General features: G+C 54.1%; 1 protein-coding gene across 3 annotated transcripts in view; it reads left to right on the top strand.

Moving 5' to 3' along the window:
• Positions 1-11,121: 11,121 nt before the first annotated feature.
• The window catches only part of MGAT1 (alpha-1,3-mannosyl-glycoprotein 2-beta-N-acetylglucosaminyltransferase), a 32,936-nt gene continuing 30,409 nt past the window's right edge, over positions 11,122-13,648 (top strand). For all 3 annotated transcript variants that reach the window (XM_075914062.1, XM_075914061.1, XM_075914060.1), the window contains exon 1: positions 11,122-11,253. The gene's annotated coding sequence lies outside the window, so the exon portion shown is untranslated. The remainder of the gene's footprint in view (positions 11,254-13,648) is intronic.

Raw genomic sequence — 13,648 nt, 5'->3', positions numbered from 1 at the left:
GCCTTTTGTCGACAGACTTCTGTCGACAGAAGGTGTTATTGCCTGTAGGGTTGCGTCTAGACTACAGGGTTTTGTCAACAAAGCAGCTTGCTTTGTCGACAGAACTGAATGTAGTCTAGACGCTCTTTGTCGACAGAAGCTTTGTCAACAGTATCTGTCGACAAAACTTCTGTTGACAAAAGCCTGTAGTCTAGACGTACCCCAATAGTAAAACTCAAGTTTTTAATGTTGGTAGTTTTGCAGTGTGAGGCAGTTGGTCTCACATTTCTATTGTGAGTTAAAGATGATTAGTACTTCTTAATAAAAAAATTGTGAAGCCAGTTATGGTAAACCAAGCCAGGCGTGTGCGCCTGAAGATGTGACAGTATTGTGGCTGGGGGCAATGCCGGTTAACAAAGTGCCGGATAACAACATTTTCACTGTATTAGGTTTCCCCAGGCAGGCTCAACCTAGAGGTCCATCTAGCCCAATAGCTTGTGCCTGGCAAGACAGCCTGTAATGTTTGTGTACACCCAGGCTACGTCTAGACTGGCATGATTTTCCGCAAATGCTTTTTCCCTTTGTTGCCCCATCCGTCTTTGCCCACGAAAACTTATGCTCCTACACTTCAGTTAGTCTATAAGGTGCCACAGGATTCCTCGCCACTTTTTTAGTGGAAAGTCAGTGACCGGTTCAGCATCAGAGCATCAAGGGAAGTTTTACCACAGGTGACAAGAGGTTTCAAACAAACAAAAGGAAGTGTTTCTTCACGCAGCGCACCGTCAACCTGTGGAACTCCTTGCCAGAGGATGTGGTGAAGACCAGGACTTTAGCAGGGTTCAAAAAAGAGTTAGATAGATTCATGGAGGTTAGGTCCGTCAATGGCTATTAGCCAGGAATGGGTAGGAATGCGGTCCCTAGACTCTGTTTGTCAGAGGCTGGAAATGGGTGACAGGGGAGGGATCACTCAATGATTTCCTGTTCTGTTCACTCCCTCTGGGGCACCTGGCATTGGCCACTGTCGGCAGACAGGACATTGGAGTAGTAAATGGAGCTATCAAGCCATGTACTACTCACTGGGCAAGGTGGACCTTTGGTCTGACCCAGTATGGCCGTTCTTATGTTCTTAAGAGTCAGGACGACACTTGGCAGGTGACACTGAGACCCAGATGTGGTGCCTTGACGGGCCCCATGTTTTGAAACTCATCTGCACTGCCTCTGGACAATGGCCCACGTGAACTGGTGGGACAAGGTTCCTAGCATGGAGGTCCTTAAGCCGTGTGGTGTTGTGCGCAGGGAAGTAAGGCTGCTGAACAGTTCTGCTGGATTGGCCATTGGATGAGGAGATGATATGTGGATACCAGCATGGGTGGTGGGTGTAGGTAGGGTTGGGGAAGGCAAGCCCCACTCCCAGCCCTGCCCAAAGTCTCACCCCTTCTACCCAGGCCCCATCCCCATGGGAGCCAAGCCTCTCTTTCCCCCACCCAGCGTGTGGCTCCAGCCTCCGTGGCCCCGGAGCACACGTGGCAAAGCTCTGACCATGCCCCAGGGGTCCCACACTTCTGGCAGACAGCGTTTGCCTCAGAGGCATGCTGGGACCCTTCACACGGCCTCTCTCTTTACTAGAGGCAGGGCTCGCTGCCTACTGAGCCGTCCTGGCTAGTCCACAGTTTGGGGTGAAAACCCCTCTGTAGTCCCCGTCTCCTCTCTCCACTCTGTCGTGGCGTGGGGGAGTGTTGGGAGGAACCCGGGCCCACCCACTACTCCAGGATCCGGCCCAGGGACCCTAAGGCAGCGACAACAGACAGGATATTCTTCTGCTGCCAATCTGGCAGCTTCTTTCCTGAGCCGCTTCCTCAACTGGTCCCTCCCTGCGCCTTCCCTCTGGCACCTGAGCTAGTCAGTCCCACTCCTCCCTGTCACTCTGCCTTACTCGCCATCCTCAGCTCTCACTCAGACACCTCTCTCTCAAATCTTGGGCTCCTACTGCTCTCCCTGCAGGGAGGCCCTTATCACCAAGCCCCAGCAGGCCTTAATGAGTTGCAGGTGCCTTGATTTGCTTGCTGCTTCTGGTAAGCCCTTAATTGGCCCCAGGTGCCTTCCTGATTAAGCTGCACTAGACTCAGCCCTATTTACTCAGGGAAGAGAAAACTGTTCACCCAGAGCCCAGCATGTCTAGCCTCCATTAGAGTGCGGCAGCCAGCTGGTCTGGGTCTGTCATAGAAATGATGCAGGAAGATTGGACATTGGGAAAAATGTCCAATCTGCCTGGCAGGGTGGTGAAACACTGGAATAATTGGGTAGGGAGGTTGTGGAATCTCCATCTCTGGAGATATTTAAGAGCAGGTTAGATAAATGTCTATCAGGGATGATCTAGAGTCTAGGCAGTACAAAGTCCTGCCATGAGGGCAGGGGACTGGACTCGATGACCTCTCGAGGTCCCTTCCAGTCCTAGAATTCTATGATTCTATCTTCCAGTGACCTTGTAACGGGGTGGCACTCACCTCACATTAGCACCCCTCATCCGGTTGAGTACGTTTGCCTGCACTGCTACTTTACAAGCCCTTTTGGCTACTCAGCCCTCCGGCTGAGTGACACTCCTGTGTGATACTCAAACCCCTTCTAGACTACACCCCCCCCAGTGACCACTCTCAGTATCGCGCCCCTCCTCTCTGTGTGTTATGGACAACAGTCCCATTCCCAGCACTTCCCATTTTTCAGGCACAACCAAGCCCTGATGTGTGTTTAAGTCAGGATAAGAGGAAGCTGCAGACCAAATTTGTTGGTCCTCACTCTCACGGCTTAGGAGGAGTTCTTGGACAAATTAACTCACCGGTTAACAGACAGACGGATTCAGACAGACAGACACACGGATAGATGTGTGGATGGGGATAGATAGACAGATACACTCTTCAGAGTTCACTCCTGAACGGTAACAGCTAATTCCATCCCCATTATTCTGTAAGCATAGTTGGGATTGCGTGCTCCGCTGCGCATTACTTTTCATTTATCAACATTAAAATTCATTTGCCCCTTTGTTGCCCCATCACCTTAATTTTGTGAGACCCTTTTGAAGCTCTTCACAGTCTGCTTTGGTCTTAACTATCTTGAGCAGTTTGGGATCATCGGCGAATTTTGCCACCTCACTGTTTACCCCTTTCGCCAGATCATTTATGAATACGATGAATAGGATTGGTTGCCGGCAGAGCCCTCTCTATCGGCTCCGAAACTATGTCAAGAGAGAAAACTTTTTAATAGCCCTTCTGGGCCCATTACGGGACTCATCAGAGGAGGTGTCACAACTAGCAAGTGTCTCCGATGAGAGGCAGAGTCCCCTCTGGCTGCCTCCCCAACACCTGCCAGGTGGGAGCAGGAGCTGAGTTGCTAATGCTGCCCAGCACGCCTCATCCTGACACCTAACAAGGAGTCCCAGGATGCCGAAGCTTAATGATCAAGCAATTTGTCTCCTGCCATCTCTCTACAGCATCTGACAAACAGAGGCCAAGGACACCATTTTATCCCCTGGCTAATAGCCTTTTATGGACTTAACCTCCATGAAATTATCTAGCTTCTCTTTAAACTCTATTATAGTCCTAGCCTTCACAGCCTCCTCTGGCAAGGAGTTCCACAGGTTGACTACACGCTGTGTGAAGAAGAACTTTCTTTTATTCATTTTAAACCTGCTACCCATTAATTTCATTTGGTGTCCTCTAGTTCTTCTATTTAGGGAACTAATAAATAACTTTTCTTTATCGGCCCTCTCCACACCACTCATGATTTTATAGACCTCTATCATATCCCCCCTCAGTCTCCTCTTTTCTAAACTGAAAAGTCCCATTGCTTTAACCTCTCCTTATATGGGACCCGTTCCAAACCCCTAATCATTTTAGTTGCCCTTTTCTGAACCCTTTCCAAGGCCAAAATATCTTTTCTGAGGTGAGGAGACCACATCTGTACACAGTATTCCAGATGTGGGCGTGCCATAGTTTTATACAGAGGCAGTAAGATATTCTGGGTCTTATTTTCTATCCCTTTCCTAATAATTCCTAGCATCCTATTTGCCTTTTTGACCGCCGCTGCACACTGCGTGGAAGTTTTCAGAGAATTGTCCACGATAACTCCAAGATCCCTTTCCTGATTTGTCGTAGCCAAATTAGCCCCCATCATACTGTACGTATAGTTGGGGTTATTTTTCCCAATGTGCATTACTTTACACTTATCCACATTAAATTTCATTTGCCATTTTGCTGCCCAATCACTGAGTTTGGTGAGATCTTCTTGGAGTCCCTCACAGTCTGCTTCTGTCGTGACTATCCTAAACAGTTTGGTATCATCCGCAAACTTTACTACCTCACTGTTTACCCCTTTCTCCAGATCATTTATGAATAAGTTGAAAAGGATTGGTCCCAGGACTGACCCTTGGGGGACACCACTAGTTACCCCTCTCCAATCTGAAAATTTACCATTTATTCCTACCCTTTGTTTCCTGTCTTTTAACCCGTTCTCAATCCGAGAGGACCTTTCCTCTTATCCCATGGCCATGTAACTTACACAAAAGCCTTTGGTGAGGGACCTTGTCAAAGGCTTTCTGAAAATCCAAGTATACTATATCTACTGGATCCCCCTTATCCGCATGCTAGTTAACCCCTTCAAAGAACTCTAATAGATTAGTAAGACAGGATTTCCCTTTACAGAAACCATGTTGACTTTTGTCCAACAAATTATGTTCTTCTACATGCTTCACAATTTTATTCTTTACTATTGTTTCGACTAATTTGCCCGGTACTGAAGTTAGACTTACCGGTCTGTAATTGCCAGGATCGCCTCGAGAGCCCTTTTTAAATATTGGTGTCACGTTGGCTACCTTCCAGTCATTAGGCACGGAAGCCGATTTAAAGACAGTACAGTGCTTATAGGCACAGTACAGTGAAGTGGCAGAGGAAGAGGGAAACCAAAGCTGCTTGAGGGAATTCCTCTCGCTCAGGGTATCTGGCTGGCTGCAATTGGAGCTGCTGCTCTTTTGGTTCATCCTAATCTCCTATGTCATGACCCTGCTTGGGAACACCACCCTCAAAGTGGTCTCTCAGCTGGAGCCTCATCTCCACATGGCCACATGTTTCTTCCTCAGCAACCTCTTCTTCCTGGTCCTTCGCTACCACTGCTACCAGCCCTGGCCTCCAGATGTGGGAGAACTTCCTCAGTGCCTGCAAGTCCATCTCCCGCGCCGGCTGCATGACCCAGTTCTTCTTCCTTCCACAGGTGGGTTGTCTTAGCCTGTCTTAGGGGGTGATGAAAAGTCCCACCTGGACTGAATTGGTCCATTGTCAGGGGCCACTCATGTAGTAACAGAGCTTCAGACATCTGATCCAGGGAGCTGGAGACCGTCTCTCATTTGGCAATAAACCCGGCTGGCTGCCTTCACACCTTATCTCATTTTGTGGTCCTTGGGGGTTCTTTCAAAACCTGCAGTGTTGGTGGTCTGCACAGAGCCAGTGTGGCACATGGGGCTGCCAATGTTGTAGTGGAATGGATAGCTCAGTGGCCTGAGCACTGGCTTGCTAAACCCAGGGTTGTGAGTTCAATCCTTGCAGAGGTCATTTGGGGCAAAAAATTGTCTGGGATGGTACTTGGTCTTGCTGTGAAGGCAGGGGACTGGACTCAATGACCTTTTTTTTCCAGTTCTAGGAGATAGGCAATCTCCATTAATTATATTATTATTATATTAACATGTGACAGAGCAAAATACCTGTCAGGACACCACTTCGGTGACTTCTGAGCCTATAGGTCTGTCATGTAGGCCCGGCTTTGGAGTAATGAGATTACACCAGAATGCCAGCTTTCTTGAAAAGAAAAAGTTTCTAACCCCTTCTCCCTCTTTCCCCATCCCGTGGTTGGGTGCTGCAGCTGGAAAAGATGACCCCAGCATGACCAAAGATCTCTGAAAGCAGCAAGAAAATTAAAAAAAAATCCAAATGTATTATTTTAAGAAACCCCTCCTGTTCTTTTAAACCGATCTCCTGATGTTTAGTGCCTGACTCACTCTTTTGGGATGGCTCAGAGGGGGAGCCGTGTTAGTCATTCCTTTTAAAAACAACGGGTCCTGTGGTACCTTAGGGGGGATCTACACTGCACCGGCACTCGAAATAAGCTACGCAATTTGAGCTACGCAAATCATGGGTCTGATTTAGATCTTACTTTGAAATAGCTTATTTTGTCACTTGGCACTGTCCGCACAGCACCAAATTTCAAAAGAACCTTCTATTGCAAAACGTCCCTTACTCCTCGTGGAATGAGGTTTACAGGGACGTCAGCTTAGCGAGCCTGAAATAACGGGCTTGCTATTAAGACGTGGGATAGTTATTTCGGGATACTCAGGTATCCTGAAATAGCATCGCAGTGTAAACGTTACCTTAGTGACTAACAAATATATATAGTATCATGAGCTTTTGTGGGTAAAATCCACCTCATCCAATGGGCTGGAGTGGAAAATAACAGAAACCAAGATATATATATATATATATAATAGCAAAGAAAACCCTGGCAATTGTAGGACCAGTGTTAATGAGGCTAATTAAATGGGCTGGGGGTGTGTGTGTCCCATTCTTAGATTTTGATGTAAAAATGCAGTTGTTAAAGGCAGAGGAGACTGGCTTTTTAATTCAAGTCTTTTGTTCAAGCCCCGGATAACAGTGTCAAATTTGTAGATGAATACCAATTGCGTACTCTCGGTAATTGGCGAGTGAAATTCCTTTGTAGAAGAATGGCTACTTGTAAATCCACGATTGAAAGACCAGGCAGGCAAAAATCTTCCCCTATAGGTTTACGTGTGTTACCATTTCTAATGTCTGATTTGTGTGCGTTGCTTGAGGTTGGCAAAATGGCACATTCCCAACCTAGAGAGGAAGACACTCTGTCCCTTCCACTTTCTCTTGTCTCTGCTTCTCTGAAGAGTTAGAAACTCCAGTTATTGGACCATGCATCATCCATTTGTCTGGGACTCAGCCCCGTGGTGCCTCTCCTGACATTGGGTCTGAACCTCTTTAGCTACAAGGCTGCTTGGAAGTTCATGGAAAGAAGTCTGTTGCTTTCGGCGGGCAGCAGATTGGCCCTCAAAATGCATGTGATGATGGCTAAGGTTTTTGGGAAAGGGATGGATGATTTTGGATGCCAAGAATGAGACACCCCTTCTCCCCTGAAAGGCGCTTGATTTTCAGCAGGCCAGTGGTTAGGGCTTCCTCAAAAAATGGAATGTTTGAAAATCGCAAGCCGTGCGCCCCAAAATTACCAGATGGCCCTCAAAATCATGCATCTGTGGAGCCAGGCCAGGCAGGGAGCTGTCTTAGCAACCCCACGGCTCATCTGATCCCAGCACCCAGCATTCCACCGCCCAGTGCTGGGTCTCCTTGTGGAAGGGGGATCAGGTGAGCTGTGGGGTTTCTAAGGCAGCTCCCACCAGACGCATGATTTTGAAAACCCCTGGGCTAGGTGGCCCCTGGAGGAATCCAGCCCGCGGACCGGCATGGTCTTGTGGGTTGTCTTTGCGTCGTGCTCCACCCCAGCATGCGTAATGCTTCCTGAGCCAGGATCCCTCTTGACACCCTTCGAGTCGCTTCTCCAGCTGGCACAGGAAAAAAATGAATGCTCGCGGCCCGGCCCCGCGGAAAACTCGTGGGTCAGGGTTGTGCACGGCGAGCGTCTTTAATAAGACCCCGAGTCCTCTGTGGACGCATCCCTCAGCCGCGAGCGGGAGCCGAGGTGCTAACAGCGCCCGGTGCGCTGCCTCCCGGCACCTAATGAAGAACCCGGAGGCGACGGCACCCCCCAGTTGGGTCCTGACTTGGGGAGTGGGCAGGGGTGCGGCACTAAGTGGCAGCGCCGTGGCTTCCTCTGTTGCAGGCAGGGATTGGGTCTCTCCGCATGGAGCTGATGTGGGGCCAATGGAGATGAAGCTGCGGAGAGCCGTGGGCTCAGTTGCTGTGGGCCGAGAGGAGAAGGAGGGAGGTGAGATGCATAGCCCAGAAATAACCCGTCGGGGCCGAAGTCCTGCCCTCTGCCCGACGGATCCTTGGTTCGTTATACCCACACCTCCCTGCCCAACTTCACTGGCTAGCTAGTCCTGCAACCCACCCTGGAGTGAAGAAAGGAACTCAGGAGTCCGTGTGTGTGTGTGGGGGGGGGGGGGGGGGAAGGCTGAGCTCTAACTTCTAGGCATCGCTGCCGTGCACTAACGCCAGCGCCCTCAGCCCTGACTCACGCTGAGAACGGTCCCAGCTCGACTCGCCCCCATGGGAAGGGGCCACCCCTGCTCCATGGGCCGTATGGCTCGGGCTGGGGCCACCACGCCAGCGATGGTGCTGAGGGACAGGAGAAGAGCCCTGGAGTGGGGCGGGGGGCGGGAGATGGGGTACAGTGGGGGACCGTGGCCGTACTAAGAGGCTGGGGTCACTCCACCCCAGATGACTCTCCCTCACCCTAGATGGGGAAAAAAACCAATTTGCTACGGAGGGATCCCTGGGGGCACCGCAAGCCTCACCAGCTGAGTCCCTGCCCCTTGGGGAGGCTTCAGTGAGTCCCAGCCTCTCCCCGCTTCCAACTCCGACATCCATAAGGGCCCTGACTGCTCTCTCTCCCCTCCCTCCCCCTGCCCACAGCCCTATGCCATCAGGGACAGCTAGGGTGAACCGCACAAGAAAGAGCTTCCTGCATTCCCAGGGATGTGGGGCCGGCTTTCTCAGCGGTGCTACAGAGCTGGGGCAGCCCAAAGTGGTACTGTTCTCCTGTGCCCAGACCCCGGGGCTGGGGTAGGTCGGGGAGCAGGCACTGGGGCTGGGGATCCTAGCTCCTTCCATCCACTGTGCCTCTATCCGGCACCCTGGTCTCTCTCTGCCACTCGCTGTTTTCTCGTCCCTCTTTCTTTCCCTCCGGGTCTTCCTGTCCATCTACCGCTCTCCCTCTCCATCCTGCGACCCATCCCTGGCCTCTTCGAGCCATCCCGTATTGCTCTTTATCCATCCATCTCTCTGCCTTGACAATTCGCTTCTCTCTCTCTTTCGTTCTCATCCATCCCCTCCTCTCTCCAGCCCTCCTTGCTCTGTCCACCTCCGGCATCCATCGGCCTGCCCACAATCTTTTTCCATCCCGCCCCCTCTACCCATCTCTCTCCTCCCCATCCCTGAGATGTCTGATGTTCCTTCCCCGGTGGTCTCTGGCAGCGTTCCCCATAAGCTGGGCACTTGGGAGGCCCACTCCAGAGAGATTCCGCCCCACTGATTGGCAGAGCGCCCACAGCTCGGTTTGTGTTCCTGCTTGGGGTGCACATTGGCACATGCCTCGGTGCACATAAAAACGTATTCTGCACATGGCTGGAAAAGATTAGAGGCAACGTCGGTCTCTGGGCATCTAGGAGATCCTGCCATCTGAGCCAGGCTCAGCATTACTCCCATCCCTACCAACGCAGCCTGCCTCCAGGTACTTCATTGGGTCCACGTTAAAAAAATTGAACACATATGAAAAGGACAAATGATTTGTCCTTTTCATATGTGTTCAATTTTTTAAAAATTGTATCCTTTGGTATCTATGGTTGTGACTATTTTCTTCCACTATTTGATCTGAGGAAGTGGGTCTGGCCCACGAAAGCTCATCATCTAATAAACCATCTTGTTAGTCTTTAAAGTGCTACATAGTCCTGTCTTTTGTTTCGAAATTATGTGTTATTTTGAAATTTGGTGCTGTGTAGATGTGCCAAATTTCAAACTAGAATCGAATTAAGATATGCAATTTGCGTATCTTATTTCGAGTTGCGGATGCTGTGTAGACGCACCTTGAGGTGCTACAGAAGCACTCATTTTTTCACTGATATGACACACCACTTAAATGCACTCAATCTTAAACCTTAAGGCAAAGAAAAAAACCTGCCTTCTCTGATGTGCGATGTTTCTGAATTTGAAACAAAACTGGCCCTTTTTGCAGATCAGTTTCGTGAGAAAGACTTAACTCACTTTCCCATCTTCAACTTGCAAGTGACACAGCTGAGTGAATATGCATCTTTTTGGCCTGATTTTTTTACAGTGTACATCTCAGGGCTGAAAACCAAATTTTCTTCTCATTATCTAGATCCCTGAAGACGGTTCTTGAAGTTACTGAAAATCCATTTTCAGTTGAGGTAAAGGCGCACTCACTTTCAGCAGTGAGCTTTGGTGTCGAGAGGGCCACATTTGAAGAAGAGGTGATAGAACGGCAAATCAATAGTATTCTAAAAGCTAGGTATAAAGAAGAAGGACACTGAAACATTTTGGATGACCTATGTATAGGAAGACACGTACCCGGCATTATTGAAATGTGCCAAAAAAGTGCTAACTTGCTTTGGGTCTACATATGTCTGTGAAAGTTCATTCTCTTCCATGGGAATCATCAAGTCAAAACTGAGCACCTCTCTTACTGACAGACAACGGTCACACAATAATTATTTAGCGAGTTCCCAGGGGCTGAGATTTTTAAAAATTAAAATTTCATAAATATTAAAGCACATAATCAACATCAGGAGTCAAAATATACAACTATAGAAATAGCCTCATGCTGAATTCAAATGCATTTTCAAGCAGCATTTTTCTTAGTTTCCCTATCTGAAAATTTTGATTTTTACAGCTGGGAATATTTGTGTGGGGCTGTGAGCCTATAGTGAAATTGATATTGATACAAAGTCTTAAGAGGGATCGCCATATATATGCTAGCCTGTAAGGGTATGTCTACACTGCACCTGTGTGTTAAGCCCCCCCGCCTCCCCGCCCCCAAACCGGCCCGCGGGCCACAAACCCACGGCCCGCGGGCCGCATGTGGCCCGCGTGATGCCTCATCCGGTGGGCGGGCGGGATTAGTCCATTTAAGACTGTCCCCATTCCACCCGAATGGTTTGCTCCGCGGGGGAGCCGGGCCTCGAGCCCTGGGGAGGAGGGGGGAGGAGTTCCGAGTGTGGGCGTGGCTAGAATTCTCAACGGGCGGCGGCGGGAGGAGGAGGAGGAGGAGGAGGACCCCCCCCCTCCGCCCCGCCCTGGGGGCGTGGCGCGGGGAAGGTTCGAAAAGGGGGCGTGGCTCCCGGCCCTAAGGGGGGGAAGGGACACGCAAGGGGGCGTGGCCAGTGCCGGACGTGGGGGGGGGCGGGGAGGGAGCGACGCGGGGCGGGCTGAGCGGTTGCCATGGGTTCGCTTCCGGCGCTGGCAGGCGGAAGTGGCTGGAAAACCTGGGGGCTGATGCTGCTGTGGCTGAGGCGGCTTCTGGGTCAGTGGGGAAAGCGGGGGGAGGGGCAGGAGCCGCCTCGCGACCCCTCCCCCCCATATCTCCAGGCGGGGGGGGAGGGGGAAGGAGCTGCCCCCCCATATCTCCAGGCGGGGGGGGAGGGGGAAGGAGCTGCCCCCCCATATCTCCAGGCGGGAGGGGAGGGGGAAGGAGCTGCCCCCCCATATCTCCAGGCGGGGAGGGGAGGGGGAAGGAGCTGCCCCCCCATATCTCCAGGCGGGGGGGGAGGGGGAAGGAGCTGCCCCCCCATATCTCCAGGCGGGAGGGGAGGGGGAAGGAGCTGCCCCCCCATATCTCCAGGCGGGGAGGGGAGGGGGAAGGAGCTGCCCCCCCATATCTCCAGGCGGGGGGGGAGGGGGAAGGAGCTGCCCCCCCATATCTCCAGGCGGGAGGGGAGGGGGAAGGAGCTGCCCCCCCATATCTCCAGGCGGGGAGGGGAGGGGGAAGGAGCTGCCCCCCCATATCTCCAGGCGGGGAGGGGAGGGGGAAGGAGCTGCCCCCCCATATCTCCAGGCGGGGAGGGGAGGGGGAAGGAGCTGCCCCCCCATATCTCCAGGCGGGGGGGGAGGGGGAAGGAGCTGCCCCCCCATATCTCCAGGCGGGAGGGGAGGGGGAAGGAGCTGCCCCCCCATATCTCCAGGCGGGAGGGGAGGGGGAAGGAGCTGCCCCCCCATATCTCCAGGCGGGAGGGGAGGGGGAAGGAGCTGCCCCCCCATATCTCCAGGCGGGAGGGGAGGGGGAAGGAGCTGCCCCCCCATATCTCCAGGCGGGGGGGAGGGGGAAGGAGCTGCCCCCCCATATCTCCAGGCGGGGGGGGAGAGGGAAGGAGCTGCCCCCCCATATCTCCAGGCGGGGGGGGGAGGGGGAAGGAGCTGCCCCCCCATATCTCCAGGCGGGGGGGGAGGGGGAAGGAGCTGCCCCCCATATCTCCAGGCGGGGGGGGAGGGGGAAGGAGCTGCCCCCCCATATCTCCAGGCGGGAGGGGAGGGGGAAGGAGCTGCCCCCCCATATCTCCAGGCGGGGGGGGAGGGGGAAGGAGCTGCCCCCCCATATCTCCAGGCGGGGGGGGAGGGGGAAGGAGCTGCCCCCCCATATCTCCAGGCGGGGGGGGAGGGGGAAGGAGCTGCCCCCCATATCTCCAGGCGGGGGGGAGAGGGGGAAGGAGCTACCCCCCCATATCTCCAGGCAGGAGGGGAGGGGGAAGGAGCTGCCCCCCCATATCTCCAGGCGGGGGGGGGGAGGGGGAAGGAGCTGCCCCCCCATATCTCCAGGCGGGGGGGAGGGGGAAGGAGCTACCCCCCCATATCTCCAGGCGGGGGGGAGGGGGAAGGAGCTGCCCCCCCATATCTCCAGGCGGGGGGGGAGAGGGAAGGAGCTGCCCCCCCATATCTCCAGGCGGGGGGGGAGGGGGAAGGAGCTGCCCCCCCATATCTCCAGGCGGGGGGGAGGGGGAAGGAGCTGCCCCCCCATATCTCCGGGGGGGGGAGGGGGAAGGAGCTGCCCCCCCATATCTCCAGGCGGGGGGGAGGGGGAAGGAACTGCCCCCCATACCTCCAGGCGGGGGGGGAGGGGGAAGGAGCTGCCCCCCCATATCTCCAGGCGGGGAGGGGAGGGGGAAGGAGCTGCCCCCCCATATCTCCAGGCGGGGAGGGGAGGGGGAAGGAGCTGCCCCCCCATATCTCCAGGCGGGGAGGGGAGGGGGAAGGAGCTGCCCCCCCATATCTCCAGGCGGGAGGGGAGGGGGAAGGAGCTGCCCCCCCATATCTCCAGGCGGGGGGGGGAGGGGGAAGGAGCTGCCCCCCCATATCTCCAGGCGGGGGGGGAGGGGGAAGGAGCTGCCCCCCCATATCTCCAGGCGGGAGGGGAGGGGGAAGGAGCTGCCCCCCCATATCTCCAGGCGGGGGGGGAGGGGGAAGGAGCTGCCCCCCCATATCTCCAGGCGGGGGGGGAGGGGGAAGGAGCTGCCCCCCCATATCTCCAGGCGGGGGGGGAGGGGAAAGGAGCTGCCCCCCCATATCTCCAGGCGGGGGGAGGAGGAAGGAGCTGCCCCCCATATCTCCAGGCGGGGGGGGAGGGGGAAGGAGCTGCCCCCCCCATATCTCCAGGCGGGGGGGGGGAGGGGGAAGGAGCTGCCCCCCCATATCTCCAGGCGGGGGGAGGGAGAAGGAGCTGCCCCCCCATATCTCCAGGCGGGGGGGAGGGAGGGAAGGAGCTGCCCCCCTTATCTCCAGGTGGGGAAGGAGCTGCCCCCCCATCTCCAGGCGGGGGGGAGGGGGAAGGAGCTGCCCCCCTTATCTCCAGGTGGGGAAGGAGCTGCCCCCCCATCTCCAGGCGGGGGGGAGGGGGAAGGAGCTGCCCCCCTTATCTCCAGGTGGGG

The sequence above is a fragment of the Pelodiscus sinensis genome, chromosome 32 (genome assembly GCF_049634645.1).
Source record: "Pelodiscus sinensis isolate JC-2024 chromosome 32, ASM4963464v1, whole genome shotgun sequence".
NCBI lineage: Eukaryota > Metazoa > Chordata > Testudines > Trionychidae > Pelodiscus > Pelodiscus sinensis.
Note: the sequence above shows the minus strand (reverse complement) of the source record. Positions and strands in the feature narration are given on the sequence as shown.